We start from the raw sequence: 20176 nt of genomic DNA on the forward strand, positions 1-20176 counted from the left end.
TTTTTTTTTTTTTGACAAAAAAAACCCTATGAGCCTATGGGCCTATTTAGAATACATTTAAAAAAATAACATAGGGCTGTGACGATGGCACTTTTTTTTTTTTTACCACCGCGGTGGTAGTGGACCAAATACCGGCGGTGTTGCGGTGGTTGGGGGGTTGTTTGAAATAATAATAAAAAAATAAAAAAAAAAGAAACAACACACTTAAGCCTGTAAAGCATTGAAATAAATATCAGTAAATACTGGTAACTTACATAATATAATAAAGTTGAATCCATTGAAAAAAAAACACAAACAAAAAAAAAACAGTTTTATATTTCCACACAAAGACGCGTTATAGCCTCCCACTCTGCGCTTTGAGAGGGATGTGGAACACGAGCAGGAAAGAGACCACCGATCTCTTTTTCTGATATCTTCATGTTGTTGTAAAAGGTACGAAGAGCTAATTTGATCTTCCACAAGGGCAAGGCATTTAGGCTATGTTTGCGCGCTGCCAGAGAAAGCCAAACTAAAATCACCCGCTCGTGTGAAACGCGCTTCACAAATGAACTTGAAAAATCAATATAATTAAAATAATCAAAATAATTAAATTAAAATCCAAAATACACTTAATAGCCTACGTGTGTCAAAATCATTTCCTAAAATATTCATTAGGAATTTATAAATTGTGCAAAATATTTTTAATAGGCCTACATTTTTTAAAAATCTCTCTCTCGCCAATAGGGGGTGCTGCCGCACCCCCAGCACCCCCAGCACCCCCACTTCCTGCGGCCATGGTCTCCCCACACCATCCTCCTTGTTTTACAGTGGGAATTACACATTCAGGAACTGTCTGTTTACTCGTTCTATGTCTAACAAAGACCAAAAATCTCACATTTGGACTCATCAAACCAAAGGACAGTTTTCCACTTATCTAATGTCCACTGGTTGTGTTTCTTAGCCCTAACAAGTCTGTTCTTCTTGTTGTCCTGTTAAAGTAATGGTTTCTTTGCCACAATTTATCCATAAAAGCCTGACTTGTGCAGTTTCCTCTAAACAGTAAATGTTAAAATATGTCTGAGGCTGGTGTTTCTAATAAACATATCCTCTGCAGCAGAGGTAGTTCTTGCTCTTCCTTTCTTGGAACAACCCTTATAAGAGCCTGTTTCTTCATAGTTTTGGAGACTGCACTTGGAGATACAGATAAAGTTTTTGAGATTTTTCGGACTGACCGACCTTCATTCAACTAATGATGGCCCGTATTTCCTTTCCTTTTCACAAGACAACTGATGGTCTAAAGAAATGAACTTTTTAATACACAAGTGTGCCTTTTAAAACTACTCATGGATTTCAATATCCAGTGGACTTTATGCTAGTGTCCTTTTGACCTGCAACTACTGACAAAGCTAATGTAAAAAAAATTGACCAATCAGAATTGAGAATTTGCAAGACTGCCAGACCACCTTCTCAAACTCATGTTGTGAAATCTTGCTTGTGTCACGTTTGGAGTAGGTTTGTACTCAGTGTTTATTTTCGGGAAGTGGTTTAGATTCTCGGTTGTCATGATGTCTACCTGACATTTGATTGGCTGTTCTCATTGGGTGTAATCCTCATACATCTAACCTTCATTAATATAAACCAACCAACTACGTTAGGTCGTAGATTTTAAAGCTTCCCAACACGGAAAGATGGTGAGTCTTTCACTGACCAACATTATTCCCAGACTGACATCATGTCATGTCTTCTAGGTTTCAACTGCAATGCAATTGGATTTCCTTTTCATGATAAATATAGTTTATTAAGAATGTCTTCTATTTAAGTAGAGATACTGCTAATGAATAATTTCAAGAAAGACCTATTGGTAAAAATGATACTAATATTTACTTAGTTATACTCTGTTCAGTTATACACAAACTTTATTTTATATAACGGTGAGTCAAATGGCAACATTTCTTTCTTTCTTTTTCTTCTTCATATTGCAAATAAATGTCAAAGTATTATCAGGGTTAATGTAGATGTACAAGAATCTAAAGAGAGAAGTGTTAGAGAAAACAATAGGCAATAAAACTTTTTATTTATTTATTTATTTATTTATTTATTTATTTATTCTGTCACCCTTTAATGGTTTTAGTAGACGTAGATTTGTATAATGTCATTTTAGTTCAATAAAAAAAATGAAATGAAATTAATATGTAATACTATTAGAAAAACTTTATATTGATTAACATATCAATTAAAAATAATTAAATTAAACAATTATTGAATTACATTAAAAACTTTTTTAGTAACTGTAAAGAATTGTTTATTTTTTAAGAGTTTTAGAGCCAGCGAGAATAATCACTGAATATAAACACTGACTGCACCTCAGACCTCTTCATCTCATCTACATCAGTGACTACAACCTGACTTCACTAACACATGTGACTGATGAGCACAAATCTCCAAAGCACACCCAAAACTCTACTGAAACATCTTCCCAGAAGAGTGAAGGTTATTAGATATTACATATGGATGTTTAAAAGGCACATACATATAACTTTTGTCCATATAGTGTAGGTTTGTTGGTGTATAGGAGTTTAGTATGATCTCATTTCTGTTTGAAATCAAATTAGATTGTTCAATGAAATGTTTGTTATAAAGTAGTTGAGCGATGCAGCAACAGAGCATTCGAGCAGTGTTTATTTGCTCACATTTTTTATTTGCTTTTTGCTTCCAAAGTCCGTTCTGAAAATATCAGTGATCGTGGGCTTCATGCTCCTTGCTCTCTTCTCTGTGAGCCATGCTGCATGCTGGCATGGGAAAAACGAACCAGGTAGTTGTTTACACACACACACACACAAACACACACACAAACACACACACACACACACACACACACACACACACACACACATTTTTTTTTACTCTTAGTATTTAGCATTGATTGACAGGAAATTTTAGGAAACTTTATTGCATTTTAATGGCCAGCAACACAGTACTGTAGCAATTAGTACATTGTAAATATTTAGTAAAATTGATAAAAAATAAATGAAATACAAATAAATTTAAATGTGAAAATACAAAGAAATAAAATAAAAATGTGTACGTTTTTTTTGCAAGTAAAAAATATATAAAACAATATACAAGCGGTTCGGAACAGCAAGTTGTGGATTATTAAAACATTTGCGGGAATCCGCAGCGGGATATTTTAAACTTGTTTTCACTAACAAATGTAATTCCATTTTTTTAAACACATTATTGCATTAAAGGTACCTTAGGGGCTGTGGGGGTGCGTCCAAAATTTGAGGATTTTCTGAACTAGTGGGGGGTCTTAGAACATAACCTACACAAGTTTCCTGAGGGACTACTGTGTGTGTGTATATATATATATATATATATATATATATATATATATAGAGGTTACATATTGTATATATTTACATACAATATGTGCCTTTCGAGCTTTAACAGCATTAACTTCTTCATCAATGTGAGCTACAGTAACTCGTCGGCTGGATTGGACCACGCGGTCCAGCCTTCGCCCCCCACGTGCATCAATGTGTATATATAAGTGTATAACTGCAAGACATTCTGTTTCTCAGTACTTTGAAGTTAAAACATTAAATGATAAGTTGTATTGCGAGCACAAGCATAATCTGATGATGATTCTTGTGAGGGTGTGTGTGGAGTAGGGGTTCACTTACTGGGTGTCTGTAACTATATAGTTGAAAACTCTTCTCTTATGAAGGTTTGATGTTCAGAAGAATGCAACAGTGAACTGGATCCTGCACATAGAGTTCTCAAAGACCCCTTTTTTTTTACTTTGGAATTTAAAGTCAATTTAAAAACAAGTACTTTCACTTCAGTATTAATGTAAATGGAGCACTAAGAAGGGGATCGATTGGTTTGACTCTAGTACAGGAATGATGTTTACATCATGGACTAAAATTTGGCCGGGGTTAAACACAGCTTTCTTGAGCATTCTTCTTTACTTTACCAATGTAGGGGTGGATCGTTGTCAGGATTTTGTGGATGAAACATGGCACGAGTTTGGATCCAGCTGGAAAAACAGCAAGTGTTCAAAGTGCTGGTGCAACCCTGATTTTATTAGATGCTGTGATGGGTAAATATAAAACACAATAAAATGTTGCATTCTATGTACTTCTAATATCACACTTACAACATGGCTGTTAAAAACAAACACAATTTTCATAGTGTAAAAGAAAATGTATCACATTCATACAACAGAGCAGCTAAGGGCCTTGCTCAGGAGCCCAGGAGGGCGTAAAATTCTTGACCTCCTGAGACAAAGTCCAATGCCTTAACAACTAAACTACCACCTCTCCACTAATATGCTTTTTCGAGGAAATAATACATGACATGTAACCATTAATAGATAAAACATATGTGTCCATCTTAAAAAAATACTGCTTCTTTTGCAGATTTTCATGATATGAGCTAGAAAAACGTAATCTACCTTGGCGTTAGGGTGCATAAGACCCTTATTTCCTTATTTCCTATGGCTGCATGCCTTCCAAGTGTTACTACCATGTGTATTTAATTAGGTTGACACCAACAAAGCTAAAGAACTTGTTTTTTTTTTTTCTATCAATGATCACATATAATATGATTTTACTCTTCCTTCCTTTTCCCAAATGTCTCCATGATGTGATGTTCTTTATGCATATCTGACCTTACTTTATATTCTTGCATTTTTATATATTTTGCAGATGGCCAACAAGCGTATCTGCAGGATGCAGCATTAAATATGATTATAGCAAGTGTACATATAAAATCACTAATAATGCCAATACAGGTGCCCCATGCGCTGCAATTGGAAAGTGATTCTGAAGATCATATCAGTAGATTGGTCATAGTGTGACTTCTGAGATCTGAAATACAAAAAAAGACATGTTCCTGATGAGATTCAGCTGCAATTGCAATAAACTTTTATTGCTGAATTACACAAATTGTGGAGTCTTTGCGGGTTTCATGGTCAGTAAATCCAACTAATCCATAAACTGATGAAAACAGTGAATAGGAAATGGAAAACAAATCTGGACGGGGTAGCAAATGGGGTCAGCAAGTGTATTTAATATTTAACTGGTCATCTGATAAAATGGCAAACCAATTACGCTCACAATCACAATGTGTGTGGAAATTCATTGTGACCAACACAAACTGCATTCAGAAATTTGAAAACAGTACAGATTTAGAAATAATTTCTTCTTCTCAGCTTTTTTTCCATGATGCCATTTGAAAGATGATTTGCAAGGACAAGAATCAGTTAATAAACACTTAGGGAATATTTTAATGATCCGGACATTGAGATTTGCTGCTGTTATGTATGTTTATATATACTAGGATGTATACTGCACCTGCACTCAGATGTTTATGAGAAATATTCATCTGACTTCTATATACAGTATATTTATTACACATACACTGTGATACCTCATACAAAACCTGTTTTATATTGCACTGAACTGCTGATATCGCACTGACTGCCTATACAAATTCTCTATACTGCATTGACAATGAAAACACTTGATAAGAGTGAAGAGAAACTGTATTTCGATTCCTCTGTGTGTCTGCACATATGGTGGCATTGACAAATAAAAAGCTTCAACCTTGAATGATGGGGATGATAATAAATTAGCTGTAAATACGTTTATATAAAATCATGTAGCCTCAAACGCCTTGTACTTTTGTTAAATGATTTCCGATTTTCTTTTTTTAGTATTTTTTTTATTATTATCCTTTATTTGAATTGCTTGAGATTTGATGAATAGTTACATTTTTGCACTTTTTTCTGTTTCTTCCTCTTCTTTCGGCTGCTCATTTTAAGGGCCGCCACAGTGGATCATCCGTCTCTTTAAACCACTCTGTCCTCTACATCTGCCTCTTTTAAATGAACCACCTGCTTGTCCTCCCTCACCACATCCATAAACCTGTGAACAGAACAACAGAACATAATAGCAACAATTACATGCACATTTTGTATTAGTTTATATCATGTCTGGTGTTTGTAAACTATTTATGCATGTAAACTACAACTATTGTAAAGTTAATAGAAAAAAAATGTTCTTTAAACAATCAGAATGGAGAATTCATCAGCGGTTGTGTAAGAGGACATTGCATTCAAATCCTGCTTTTCTTATTATCGCAAAACACAAGGAGAGACGGATGCAAATGCTGGTGAATGGTCTTTATTTAAAATCCGCAGCTGACAAAACAGGAAGTGAAACTCTTGGTCAGGGAACAGAAACAGGTAAAACTGGTGTTTAAACAGCATAAACAGGACCTGGCAAGAAATATGAATGGAACAACCAAAACAGGTCAGATATCAACAAGCAGTAAAACAGAGGCTTAATAAGGTCAGTGATATGAACTGAGAGACTGAACTAATACTTCACAGTTAGTGTGTAAACCAGCAACTCATTATATTGTGTGTGTATGTGTGTGTGTGTGTGTGTGTGTGTGTGTGTGTGTGTGTGTGTGTGTGTGTGTGTGTGTGTGTGTGTAGTAATTTGACACACAATCAGAAGCTGGTGAATAGAAGTCATGCAAAATGTGGCAAATGCGGCCCATGGCACCCATTTTACACCCCAATTCCAAAACAGTTGGGACACTGTGTAAAATGTAAACACAAAAACTAAAAACTGCAAATTTCATAAACCCATATTTTATTCACAATAGAACATAGAATGCATATCAAATGTTTAGACTAAAAAATTTACGATTTAAAAAAAAAAAAGGTAATTTATGATATTTTACAATGAGAAACAAAATTCTGCACAATTTTCCAAAATGTGTAGACATTTGCCAGATCACCTAATGTTCATCTCATTCACACAACAAAAGGTCTTGCTCAGGAGCCCAGCCCAGGTGTAGCAGCTTGGTGTGGTTGGGATTTAAACAACCCTCAGATCCAAAGATTAACCTCTAAGCTACCGAAACACACAATCATTTACAGATTGGTGAACTTCTGCATCTAGAGACACTCTTCTAACACCCAATTATCTTAGTAACCTTTTGTCAATTCACCTCATAAGTTGTAAAATGTTCTTCTTGACAGTACCATTTGCTTTTCCAGCCTTTTGTTGCCTCTGTCCCAACTATTTTGTGACCAGGTTCTGCCTTTGATTTTAAAATTACCTTATTTTTGTTGTAAAATGGTAAAATTTCTCATTTCTCATTTGATTTGTTTTTTATGTTCTATTGTGAATATAATATGGATTTATGAGATCTGAAAATCATTGCATTCTCTTTATGTACACAGTGTCCCAACTGTTTTGGAATTGGGGTTGTAGAAATTGCGGTTGTAGAAATTGTGGTGTTTTCTGGGAAATGTAGTTGTTGGTCTGCACACTCATTTTGGCTCAGGTTTATTTTTTGGGTAGTGTTTCAGGTTCTCGGTTTTCTCGCAGTGGATTGGTTGTTCTCAGTGGGTATGATGCTTATAAATAGAAACCTCTTGTTTTATTTGAAGTGAATGATCTGCTTTAGATTTCAGAGAGCATACCAACTCGGAAGGATGGTGAGTTCACTGGCCAATGATATTCCTGAATTGTTATAATCTGTGTGTGATGTTTTCTAGGTTTCATCTACAATATAATGGGATTGTTTCTCTTTTCAGAATAATTATATATAAATATGTATATACAAATATTAAGGACAGAGGAGATTCTTCTAAAGGAGTACAGCGATGGAGCAATGTTTGATTATCAAACTGTTTATTTGTTTTTCATGTCCAAAGTCCGTGCTGAAGAGCTTAGTGTTCGTGGGCTTTGTGCTGCTTGCTCTCATCTCTGTGAGCCATGCTGCCTGCTGGCTTTTAGAGAACAAACCAGGTAGATGTTCACACACACAAACAATTTTTTTTCATTCTTCAGTTTTTAGCAGTGATTGATATAATGGAAGTGTTTTTACTATGTAAATAAAAAGTCTTTTCATTTTGGGAAACTTTTAACTACATTTAAAGTTCACTTTACTACCATTCACAAAAACAAGAAAAGGAAAAGATATTGATAAGTCGCACAAACTTGGTAAATGACTTCTAGTAGAATAACTGAATAAGTAATTTGGAATATTACCCAACAGCTTTTCAATTCTAAATATTTTTAGTAGACATTTGCTACTCATTGGGCCAGAAACTAGCTACAGCTAATAAATAAAACAAAGCCTCAGCTAACAGCTAGTAGATATTAGCTAAGAAAAGGAAGTAGGCAGGAGTAAGGCACATTAGCATTACAGTGATCTTATTGCAGCTTTTCTGAACATCCGTCTCTACTTTTCAATGTACTGTAGGTGCGACTCGTTGTCAGGATTTTGTGGATAGAACCTGGCACAAGGTCGGATCCGATTGGATAAATAGCAGATGTGACAAGTGCTCATGCAATATTAATTACGGCAGTTGCTGTCACGGGTAAATATCCAGAACAACACAACAAACAGTTCGCACCAATAAATCTCTTACACTTTTTTTTTATAAGTGACAAGTTATAAGTTACACTTTGTTAAAAGTGTACGTAATACTAGTTTGGATGTGTTTTATACTACATATAAATATATATATATATATATATACAGTGCCTTGCGAAAGTATTCGGCCCCCTTGAAATTTGCGACCTTTTGCCACATTTCAGGCTTCAAAAATAAACATATGAAACTGTAATTTTTTGTGAAGAATCAACAACAAGTGGGCCACAATCATAAAGTGGAACGAAATTTATTGGATATTTCAAACTTTTTTAACAAATAAAAAACTGAAAAATTGGGTGTGCAAAATTATTCAGCCCCTTTACTTTCAGTGCAGCAAACTCTCTCCAGAAGTTCAGTGAGGATCTCTGAATGATCCAATGTTGGTCTAAATGACTAATGATGATAAATAGAATCCACCTGTGTGTAATCAAGTCTCCGTATAAATGCACCTGCACTGTGATAGTCTCAGAGGTCCGTTTAAAGCGCAGAGAGCATCATGAAGAACAAGGAACACACCAGGCAGGTCCGAGATACTGTTGTGGAGAAGTTTAAAGCCGGATTTGGATACAAAAAGATTTCCCAAGCTTTAAACATTCCAAGGAGCACTGTGCAAGCTAAAATATTGAAATGGAAGGAGTATCAGACCACTGCAAATCTACCAAGACCTGGCCGTCCCTCTAAACTTTCAGCTCATACAAGGAGAAGACTGATCAGAGATGCAGCCAAGAGGCCCATGATCACTCTGGATGAACTGCAGAGATCTACAGCTGAGGTGGGAGACTCAGTCGTATACTGCACAAATCTGGCCTTTATGGAAGAGTGGCAAGAAGAAAGCCATTTCTTAAAGATATCCATAAAAAGTGTCGTTTAAAGTTTGCCACAAGCCACCTGGGAGACACACCAAACATGTGGAAGAAGGTGCTCTGGTCAGATGAAACCAAAATCGAACTTTTTGGCAACAATGCAAAACGTTATGTTTAGCGTTAAAGCAACACGGCTCATCACCCTGAACACACCATCCCCACTGTCAAACATGGTGGTGGCAGCATCATGGTTTGGGCCTGCTTTTCTTCAGCAGGGACAGGGAAGATGGTTAAAATTGATGGGAAGATGGATGGAGCCAAATACAGCACCATTCTGGAAGAAAACCTGATGGAGTCTGCAAAAGACCTGAGACTGGGACGGAGATTTGTCTTCCAACAAGACAATGATCCAAAACATAAAGCAAAATCTACAATGGAAAGGTTCACAAATAAACATATTCAGGTGTTAGAATGGCCAAGTCAAAGTCCAGACCTGAATCCAATCGAGAATCTGTTGAAAGAACTGAAAACTGCTGTTCACTGAGCTCGAGCTGTTTTGCAAGGAGGAACGGGCAAAAATGTCAGTCTCTCTATGTGCAAAACTGATAGAGACATATCCCAAGCGACTTACAGCTGTAATCGCAGCAAAAGGTGGCGCTACAAAGTATTAACTTAAGGGGGCTGAATAATTTTGCACGCCCAATTTTTCAGTTTTTTATTTGTTAAAAAAGTTTGAAATATCCAATAAATTTCATTCCACTTCATGATTGTGGCCCACTTGTTGTTGATTCTTCACAAAAAATTACAGTTTTATATCTTTATGTTTGAAGCCTGAAATGTGGCAAAAGTTCGCAAAGTTCAAGGGGGCCGAATACTTTCGCAAGGCACTGTGTGTATATATATATATATATATATATATATATATATATATATATATATATATATATATATATATATATATATATATATAATGTATATATATGTATGTGTATGTGTACATGTGTGTGTGTATGTGTACATGTGTGTATATGTGTATGTGTATATATACATGTATATATACACATACACAGTGGTGTGAAAAGTGTTTGCTTGCTCTCTTGCTGATTTCTTTTTTTTTTTGCATGTTTGTCACACCTTAATGTTTTAGATCATCAAACTAATTTCAATATTAGTAAATGATAACACAAGTGAACACAACATGCAGTTTTTTAAGGAAAGTTTTATAATTGAGGGAAAACAAAATCCAAAACTACAGGTGACAGAAGCGGAAGGTCTGTTGTCAGTGCTCAGACACTAGGCCACACACTGCAATGAGTTTTTTTACATGGTCGTCCTCCTAGAAGGAGCCTCTTCTAAAACTTTATTACAAGAAACAGTTTGCTGGAGACAACCTACAATCCAGGTTTAGATGGTGTCCAGCATGTGTGGTGACGTCTTGGTGTGGAGTGTTTTCCCTACAGTCGAGTATGGTGCTGGTAGCATCATGGTTTGGGGCTACATGAGTGCTGCTGGTAATGGTGAGCTGTGGTTTATTGAGGGAAACATGGATTCTAACATATCCTGTGACTTTCTGAAGCAGAACATGATGCCCTTTCCTCAGAAGCTGGGCCAAACCGCAGTTTTCCACCATGAACATGACCCCCAAACCCACTGCTTAGATGACAACTGCCTTGCTGAGAAAGCTGAAGCTGAAGGTGAAGTAGAGTGGCCAAGAATGTCTCCGGACCTGAACCCTATTGAGCACATGTCAGGCATCCTCAAGCGGAAGGTGGAGAAGCGCCATGTGTCTAACATTCAGCAGCTTTGTGATGTCATTATGGAGGTGTGTAAGAGGATCCCAGCAACAATCTGTGCAGCTCTGGTGAATTTCATGCTCAGGAGGATTAAGGCAGTGATAGATAACACTGGTGCTCTCACAACATAGTGACACTTTACACAGTATTGACATTTGGGGTGTACTCACTTTTTGTTTACAGTTATTGAGACAATAATGACTGTATGTTAAGTTATTTTCAGAGGACAGAAAATCTGTACTGTTATACAAGCTGCACATTGACTATTTTAAAATATATACAAGCATTATTATCGTCCCTAAAATGTGAGAGATGTAAATATATATATATATATATATATATATATATATATATATATATATATATATATATATATATATATATATATATATATATATATGTGTGTGTTCCCGGGGGCATCATGGTCTATTTTTTAAATATAAATGATCCTCTGGATTATGCAATTTATTATTTTAACCGTTCCTTACTTTTTCCAAATGATTAAGATACATGATGTGATGCCATGTCTGACTTCACCTATTCAGTATATCCTTATGTTTCTTTTTATTTTACAGTTGGCCAACACGTGTGTCTGGTGGATGCAGCATAAAATATAATTATCACACCTGTGAATATGAGATCATTAATGATCAGTCAGGAATTCCATGCAGTGGTGTTTTAAAGTGATTGAAGATCATAAAAGCGGATTGATCATAGTCATTGTGGGACCTGAAACACACCCAAAAAAATAAGTGTTCCTGAACTTTCAGCTGAAATCACAATAAAAAAGCATAACTGAATTACACAGAAATATGGTGCTGAGTCTTTCGGGGTTTGAGAGTCAGTAATGCGACTTCGATTCAATTAATGAAAACCGCATGTAGATTCTTAATAAGAATTCAATACAAACACTTATTATTTTTTAACACAATTCTAGAGCAGGAGTTCACATGAAATTTTGACAGAAGTATAACTCAAGAAATCTACACAGATAAATAAATCATATTACAATCTATGAAAAGGTTTTATTTAATAAAGTAGAATGAGCCAGGAATTATTGGGAGAAAAGAGTCTGGTCAGACAAGAGAAAAAAAAAAATAAATAAAAAAAATATGTTTATTAGTAAATGCTGGTGAATGGTCTTTTATTAAAATCCGCAGCTGACAAAACAGGAAGTGAAACTCTTGGTCAGGGAACAGAAACAGGTAAAACTGGTGTTTAAACAACATAAACAGGACCTGGCAAGAAATATGAAGGGTAAAACCAAAACAGGTCAGATATCAACAAGCAGTAAAACAGAGGCTTAATAAGGTCAGTGATATGAACTGAGAGACTGAACTAATACTTCACAGTTAGTGTGTAAACCAGCAACTCATTATAGTGTGTGTGTGTGTGTGTGTGTGTGTGTGTGTGTATGTGTGTGTATGTGTGTGTGTGTGTGTGTGTGTGTGTGTGTGTGTGTGTGTGTGTGTGTGTGTGTGTGTGTAGTAATTAGACACACAATCAGAAGCTGGTGAATAGAAGTCATGCAAAATGTGGCAAATGCGGCCCATGGCACCCATTTTACACCCCAATTCCAAAACAGTTGGGACACTGTGTAAAATGTAAACACAAAAACTAAAAACTGCAAATTTCATAAACCCATATTTTATTCACAATAGAACATAGAATGCATATCAAATGTTTAGACTAAAAAATTTACGATTTAAAAAAAAAAAAGGTAATTTATGATATTTTACAATGAGAAACAAAATTCTGCACAATTTTCCAAAATGTGTAGACATTTGCCAGATCACCTAATGTTCATCTCATTCACACAACAAAAGGTCTTGCTCAGGAGCCCAGCCCAGGTGTAGCAGCTTGGTGTGGTTGGGATTTAAACAACCCTCAGATCCAAAGATTAACCTCTAAGCTACCGAAACACACAATCATTTACAGATTGGTGAACTTCTGCATCTAGAGACACTCTTCTAACACCCAATTATCTTAGTAACCTTTTGTCAATTCACCTCATAAGTTGTAAAATGTTCTTCTTGACAGTACCATTTGCTTTTCCAGCCTTTTGTTGCCTCTGTCCCAACTATTTTGTGACCAGGTTCTGCCTTTGATTTTAAAATTACCTTATTTTTGTTGTAAAATGGTAAAATTTCTCATTTCTCATTTGATTTGTTTTTTATGTTCTATTGTGAATATAATATGGATTTATGAGATCTGAAAATCATTGCATTCTCTTTATGTACACAGTGTCCCAACTGTTTTGGAATTGGGGTTGTAGAAATTGCGGTTGTAGAAATTGTGGTGTTTTCTGGGAAATGTAGTTGTTGGTCTGCACACTCATTTTGGCTCAGGTTTATTTTTTGGGTAGTGTTTCAGGTTCTCGGTTTTCTCGCAGTGGATTGGTTGTTCTCAGTGGGTATGATGCTTATAAATAGAAACCTCTTGTTTTATTTGAAGTGAATGATCTGCTTTAGATTTCAGAGAGCATACCAACTCGGAAGGATGGTGAGTTCACTGGCCAATGATATTCCTGAATTGTTATAATCTGTGTGTGATGTTTTCTAGGTTTCATCTACAATATAATGGGATTGTTTCTCTTTTCAGAATAATTATATCTAAATATTTTATATTACTATTATTTCTATATTAATAATATGAAAAATATGTAGAAATCAACATGTAATATTCTTCAATCCAATATAATGGGATACTCTGTGGACGATTCATGGTATATAGTCGTGTTTAAGTCCACGTTATTTCCAGTTGTAATGCAGCAACATGCGGGTCACAGATCGATGAGGTAAATGTAGGTTTGAACATGAGCGAGTTATGGGACCTTAGTAGATTCTCATTTCTGTGTGAAATTTAAATAGTTTGTTCAATGAAATGGAAAGGACAGATGAGATTCTCCTAAAGGAGTACAGCAATGGAGCAATGTTTGATTCTTAAACTGTTTATTTGTTTTTCATGTCCAAAGTCCGTGCTGAAGAGCTTAGTGTTCGTGGGCTTTGTGCTGCTTGCTCTCATCTCTGTGAGCCATGCTGCCTGCTGGCATAGTATGAACAAACCAGGTAGATGTTCACACACACACAAACAATTTTTTTTCACTCTTTAGTTTTTAGCAGTGATTGATATAATTGAAGTGTTTTTACTATTTAAATAAAAGTTATTTTCATTTTTGGAAACATTTTTAACAACATTCAAAGTTGTTATATTTTACTTCACTACCGTTCAGAAAAACAAAAATAGGAAAGATAATAAGTCACACAAACTTGGTAAATGACTCCTAGTAGAATAACTGAATAAGTAATTTGGAATATTACCCAACAGCTTTTCAATTCTAAATATTTTTAGTAGACATTTGCTACTCATTGGGCCAGAAACTAGCTACAGCTAATAAATAAAACAAAGCCTCAGCTAACAGCTAGTAAATATTAGCTAAAAAAAGGAAGTAGGCAGGAGTAAGGCACATTGACACTTACAGTGATCTTATTGCATCTTTTCTGAACATCCTTCTCTACTTTTCAAATGTACTGTAGGTGTGACTCTTTGTCAGGATTCTGTGGATAGAACCTGGCACAAGGTCGGATCCACCTGGAAAAATAGCAGGTGTAATCAGTGCTCATGCGATATAGATTACACCACTTGCTGTGACGGGTAAATATACAGAACAACACAACAAACAGGTTCCGCACCAATAAATCACTTACACTTACTTATAAGTCACAAATTATATGTATATATATATATATATATATATATATACACAGTATAAAACACATCCAAACTAGTAAAACGTAGTTTGGAAGGTTCCCTGGTGGTCTAGTGTTTAGGATGCCAACCCCAGCCACTTTTAGTGCTGGTCCAAAGCCAGGATAAATGGGGAGGGTTGCGTTAGGAAGGGCATCCAGCGTAAAAACATGTGCCAAATCAAACATACGGATGATGCCCCTTCCTGATCTCTTATTTTTTTTGCATGTTTGTCACACTTTAATGTTTTAGTTCATCAAATTTATTTAAATATTGGTAAAAGATAACACAAGTGAACACAACATGCAGTTTTTACATGAAGGTTTTTATTATTGAGGGAAAACAAATTCACAAACTACAGGTTACAGAAGGGGAAGGTCTGTTGTCAGTGCTCAGACACACTGCAACTAGTTTTTTTAGATGGTTTTGTCCCAGAAGGAGCCTCTTCCGAAATTTGATCACAAGAAAGCCAGCAAACAGTTTGCTGAAGACAACCTGTCCAAGAACATGATTTACTGGAAGTGGTCTGACTGAGTGGCAGTGGTCTGACTGAGATCCAGGTTTAGATGGTGTCCAGCATGTGTGGTGACATCTTGGTGAGGAGTACCAAAAAAAATGTGTCTTGCCTACAGTCAAGTATGGTGCTGGTAGCATCATGGTTTGGGGCTACATGAGTGCTGCTGGCAATGGTGAGCTGCGGTTCATTGAGGGAAACATGGATTCCAACATATACTGTGACTTTTTGAAGCAGACCCGCAGTTTTCCACCATGAACATGACCCCAAACCCAGCAACAATCTGTGCAGCTCTGGTGAATTCCATGCTCAGGAGGATTAAGGCAGTGATAGATAACACTGGTGCTCTCACAACATAGTGACACTTTACACAGTTTTGACATGTTCACTTTGGGTGTACTCACTTTTTGTTGACAGTTATTTAGACAATAATGACTGTATGTTAAGTTATTTTCAGAGGACAGTAAATCTGTACTGTTATACAAGCTGCACATTGAGGGGTATATATACTGCACATATAATGTTCCATGGGGCATCATGGTTATTAAAATATGAATGATCTTCTAGACCATGCAATTTATTATTTTAACTGTTTCTTGCATTTTCCAAATGATTAAGATACAGGATGTGATGCCATGTGAATTCATACATATTTGACTTCACCTTTTCAGTATATCCTAATGTTTTTATTTATTTTACAGTTGGCCAACAAGTGTGTCTGGTGGATGCAGCATTAAATATAATTATCAAACCTGTGAATATGAGATCATCAATCATCAGCCAGGAACTCTATGCGGTGCTGTTGGAAAGTGATTGAAGATCATAGAAGCTGATTGATCATAGTCATTGTGGGACCTGAAACACACCCAAAAAAAGAGGTGTTCCTGAACTTTCAGCTGAAATCACAATAAAAAAGCATAACTGAATTACACAGAAATATGGTGCTGAGTCTTTCGGGGTTTGAGAGTCAGTAATGAGACTTCGATTCAATTGATGAAAACCGCATGTAGATTCTTAATAAGAATTCAATACAAACACTTCTTTTTTATCGAACACAATTCTAGAGCAGGAGTTCACATGAAATTTTGACTGGACAGAAGTATAACTCAAGAAATCTGCACAGATAAATAAATCATATTACAATCTATAAAAAGGTTTTATTTAATAAAGTAGAATGAGACAGGAATTATTGGGAGAAAAGAGTCTGGTCAGACAAGAGGAAAAAAAAAAAAAGGTTTATTAGTAATATATAAGTTTTAGTAATTGTTGGCATTAAAACCACAAGCTATTAATGATGAGACTAATCAGTACGCTCTGTTACAGTTCGGCGATGCAAATAAAAAGTAGAAAGACACCAGCCTCAGGGGGAGAGAGACCCACCAAGCAGAGACCAGAACGGTCACCGAACGGAGACTGAGTACGTTGGAAAAAAAGCGTGCCGTTCCGCCAGTGTGCTCGGGCGTACATCGACAAAAAAGGCGTGCCGGTCCGCCAATGTGCTCAGGCATACGTCGGAAAAAAAGGCGTGCCGGTCCGCCAATGTGCTCAGGCATACGTCGGAAAAAAAGGCGTGCCGGTCCGCCAGTGTGTTCTGGTGTATGTCGGAAAAAATGGTGTGCTGGTCCGCCAGTGTGCTCGGGCGCATTTCGGAAAAAAGGAATGCTTTAGGACCTCGGACGGGTGCAGAGAAAAGACAGGCCGGTCCGCGAGTGAGTTCAGACGGACGCTGAGGAAAGGTGTCCTGATAGTCTGGGTGACCCCCGGCGTGAGCACGGGAATGGAAAGCGCCAGGGCAAAAATTAAAGTAAAATATACAAAAAAAAGCTCTGCTTGGTGAATTATTACTTGTCTGTCTTTCTTCTAACCAGTGAGGTTTGAACCAGGTGTAGTGTTACCCCTCGTTTCCCCCTTCGCCGTCCTCCACTCGTGACCCGCTTGCACATGACCCTCAAAATACCAATACCAACAGTGGATTTTGAGGGTGGAAGCATCAAAAGATCATAAGGATAAGACAGCAGGACAACAATCCAATACTACTGCATAGGAGACTCTGAACTTGTTCCAGAGATAGAAAATAAAGTGGTTAAAATGGTCAAATCAATCTCCCAACCTAATAATGGGTGTTTGTGGAAGGAACTGTAGATCAAAATTCCCACCAAAACAGTTTGTTTAGAAGAATGGAGCAAAATCGCACCCGAACACTGTAAACAAGTAGTTTGTTCACACAGGAAGTGTCTTAAAGCACTGTCATTGCAAACAAAGACTTTCCCAACAAAGTATTAAATACAATTCTCAGTGTTCAATATTTTTGCTCTGCCATTCTTCTTTATTATAAATAACTTTTTTATGGATTGTAATACCAATCATCGGCCCAAAAACTAGTATACAGAAGCTCCAGCATCTCAACATGCATTTAGACGGATGTTCTGTAACCACTAGTTTAACGGTAAAAGACCTGGGAGTTATTTTAGACAGACTTGTCTTTCAAATATCATATCAACCAAGTTACAAAAACAGCCTTCTTTCACCTTAGAAATATTTCTAAGTTAAGAAACATGTTATCTATATTTGATGCAGAGAAGCTCGTCCATGCGTTTATGACCTCCAGAATAGACTACTGTAATGCATCACCAGGTGGATGTCCTGCATCATTAATAAACAAGCTTCAGTTAGTCCAGAATGCAGCAGCCAGAGTTCTTACAAGGTCAAGAAAATATGATCACATAACCCCAATCCTATCATCCCTACATTGGCTTCCTGTTAAGTTTCGAATAGACTACAAACTATTACTTCTCACTTATAAAGCACTAAATGGTTTAGCTCCCATGTATCTCTCCAGTCTTCTAACACACTACAATCCGTCAAGCTTCCTGAGATCTCAAAACTCTGGACTTCTAGTAGTTCCTAGAATAGCAAAGTCCACTAAAGGTGGTAGAGCATTTTCACATTTAGCTCCTAAACTCTGGAATAGTCTTCCTGACAGTGTTCGGGGCTCAGACACACTCTCCCAGTTTAAGTGCAGATTAAAAACATATCTTTTTAGCAAAGCCTACACATAACACACATCACATCATAACCTTGTGCTCCAGAACATCTGATCACATGCACATTATCAACTTGTGCTGTTACTATCATGAACAGCAGCTACGCTAATTCCTCTCCACTGCTTCTCTTTCTCTCCCCATCCCGAGGCTTCCTGAGGTTTGGCCAGCTCCAGTCACCTCCCACCTCGTGATGATTACGGACCTTTGAAGAAGTAGATGCCGAACTCGCAAACATCCCGAACCATCTAGAGACGTACCAGTGCCATTTGAAACCCGCTACATGTGTGGAGTTTTGTCATTGGACCTCCTGGAGTGTTTAAAGGCTCTGGCATGGAGAAGCTGATGCTGGATCTGTGAAGATCACAAATGCTGAGCTTATAAAACTAGGAGCTACTAACCATATAGACTGTATAAGACTGCAGAAAGAACATCACTTATAATCTTATACTCCTGTACTCATGTTAGTTCTCACTCTCCAGTGTTCTGTATTGTTGAAAGATTTATGATCAAACTCTTGATGTCACCCAAATGAGGATGGTTTCCCCTTTTGAGTCTGGTTCCTCTCAAGGTTTCTTCCTCATAACATCTAAGGGAGTTTTTTCTTGCCACAGTCATTGAAATGCTCATCAGGGACAAATTCACACCATTCACCTTAACTGTTGATTTGTGTAAAGCTGCTTTGAGACAATGTCTGTTGTGAAAAGCGCTATACAAATAAGCTTGACTTGACTTGACTTGACTTAATACAGGGTGGTGCAGGGAAACAGGAGCTTTTCGATCTAGAAGTTGGTGCCCCTGAGGCATCGGCAATTGTTAGGAACCAGTGCGACCTCTTTTGGAATCCCTTGCCATTAGTTATAATAGAGCAGTGAAGTGGTGTGCAAAAAGCATTCAATGTAAAAGCCTTTTCTAAGAATGGTGACAGTGTGAGTGCCACACTAAGGGAATTTCGGTGTCATTATAAGTTAGGACATCATGATCATGTCCCGTCTGCTAATGCGATTACAACACTGGTGTGTATTTTCTAAGAAACAGCTCAACACATCAGGCCATTCTACACATCCAGGGGACTTTTAAGGCTGAACCGGTTGCTTTAAAATGAGTAGACGGGACACAATCATGACATCCCAACTGGCGTAGCACTTACATTATCACCGTTCTTATAAATGACTTTTACGGCAAACTTGTTGCGCAACACTGATGTGCTCTGCTTTGATCTGTACATTTATTTTTGTTGTTGTAATGATGATGATGATTGACCAGCATGATTTTGGTTCAGATTACTAATATTAAATATATAGACAGTAAATAAGTAGATATATAAAACCAAAACATGTAGCGATAAAAAGCCTTCCACATTTGTTCAAATATATTAAATTAATTCTTATAAATTAATTCTTAATTCATCTAAATATTTATTACTTTTTTAATTTGAAAACAGGTCACCATGTTTTTTATGGTTCCAGAGATGAAACACGTACGTCCTCAAGGCAAATTAATACCTACAGTAAAGTACTGCCAAGGTTGTCAGTGTCATCTTACTAAAGTATGTCAACTACGCCTAGTTTTTTTTCACATCCAGTGCTCAAACAGCCACACCCGCTTAGAAAACATCGACCAGTGTTTGTCCTTCGAAGAAAATTACACCCCTATAACGTTTTGTTGCATGTTACGAAAATATTTATTTTCTTTTTCTTTTTGATTTTTCAACGACTCCTTTATCTATTCACTCATTCATTTATTTATTTATCAATCATTCATTTATTCGTTCAGTCTTATTCTGAATCAACTTTAACATATTTAGGATCACGGTGTAGTTTGAAGGGACTCCAT

General features: G+C 36.7%; 2 long non-coding RNA genes across 5 annotated transcripts; both read left to right on the forward strand.

Annotated features, from left to right (window-relative positions):
- Window positions 1-1514: 1514 nt before the first annotated feature.
- LOC310741234 lies at window positions 1515-4928 on the forward strand. 2 transcript variants are annotated; one of them, XR_014537886.1, is made up of 4 exons: window positions 1515-1670; window positions 2698-2791; window positions 3964-4081; window positions 4689-4928. It is a non-coding gene; the product is annotated as an uncharacterized lncRNA (long non-coding RNA). The 2 variants fall into 2 exon arrangements; XR_014537887.1 differs by lacking the exon at window positions 1515-1670 and adding an exon at window positions 1891-1910.
- A 2430-nt stretch (window positions 4929-7358) lies between these two features.
- LOC310741233 lies at window positions 7359-17604 on the forward strand. 3 transcript variants are annotated; one of them, XR_014537885.1, is made up of 5 exons: window positions 13380-13540; window positions 14013-14106; window positions 14575-14692; window positions 16001-16885; window positions 16968-17604. It is a non-coding gene; the product is annotated as an uncharacterized lncRNA (long non-coding RNA). The 3 variants fall into 3 exon arrangements; XR_014537883.1 differs by lacking the exons at window positions 13380-13540; window positions 14013-14106; window positions 14575-14692; window positions 16001-16885; window positions 16968-17604 and adding exons at window positions 7359-7498; window positions 7718-7811; window positions 8269-8386; window positions 11614-11849; XR_014537884.1 differs by lacking the exons at window positions 13380-13540; window positions 14013-14106; window positions 14575-14692; window positions 16968-17604 and adding exons at window positions 7360-7498; window positions 7718-7811; window positions 8269-8386 and having other exon boundaries at window positions 16001-16225.
- Window positions 17605-20176: the final 2572 nt, after the last annotated feature.

Source organism: Silurus aristotelis (genome assembly GCF_946808225.1).
Source record: "Silurus aristotelis genome assembly, chromosome: 18".
Taxonomy (NCBI): Eukaryota; Metazoa; Chordata; class Actinopteri; order Siluriformes; family Siluridae; genus Silurus; species Silurus aristotelis.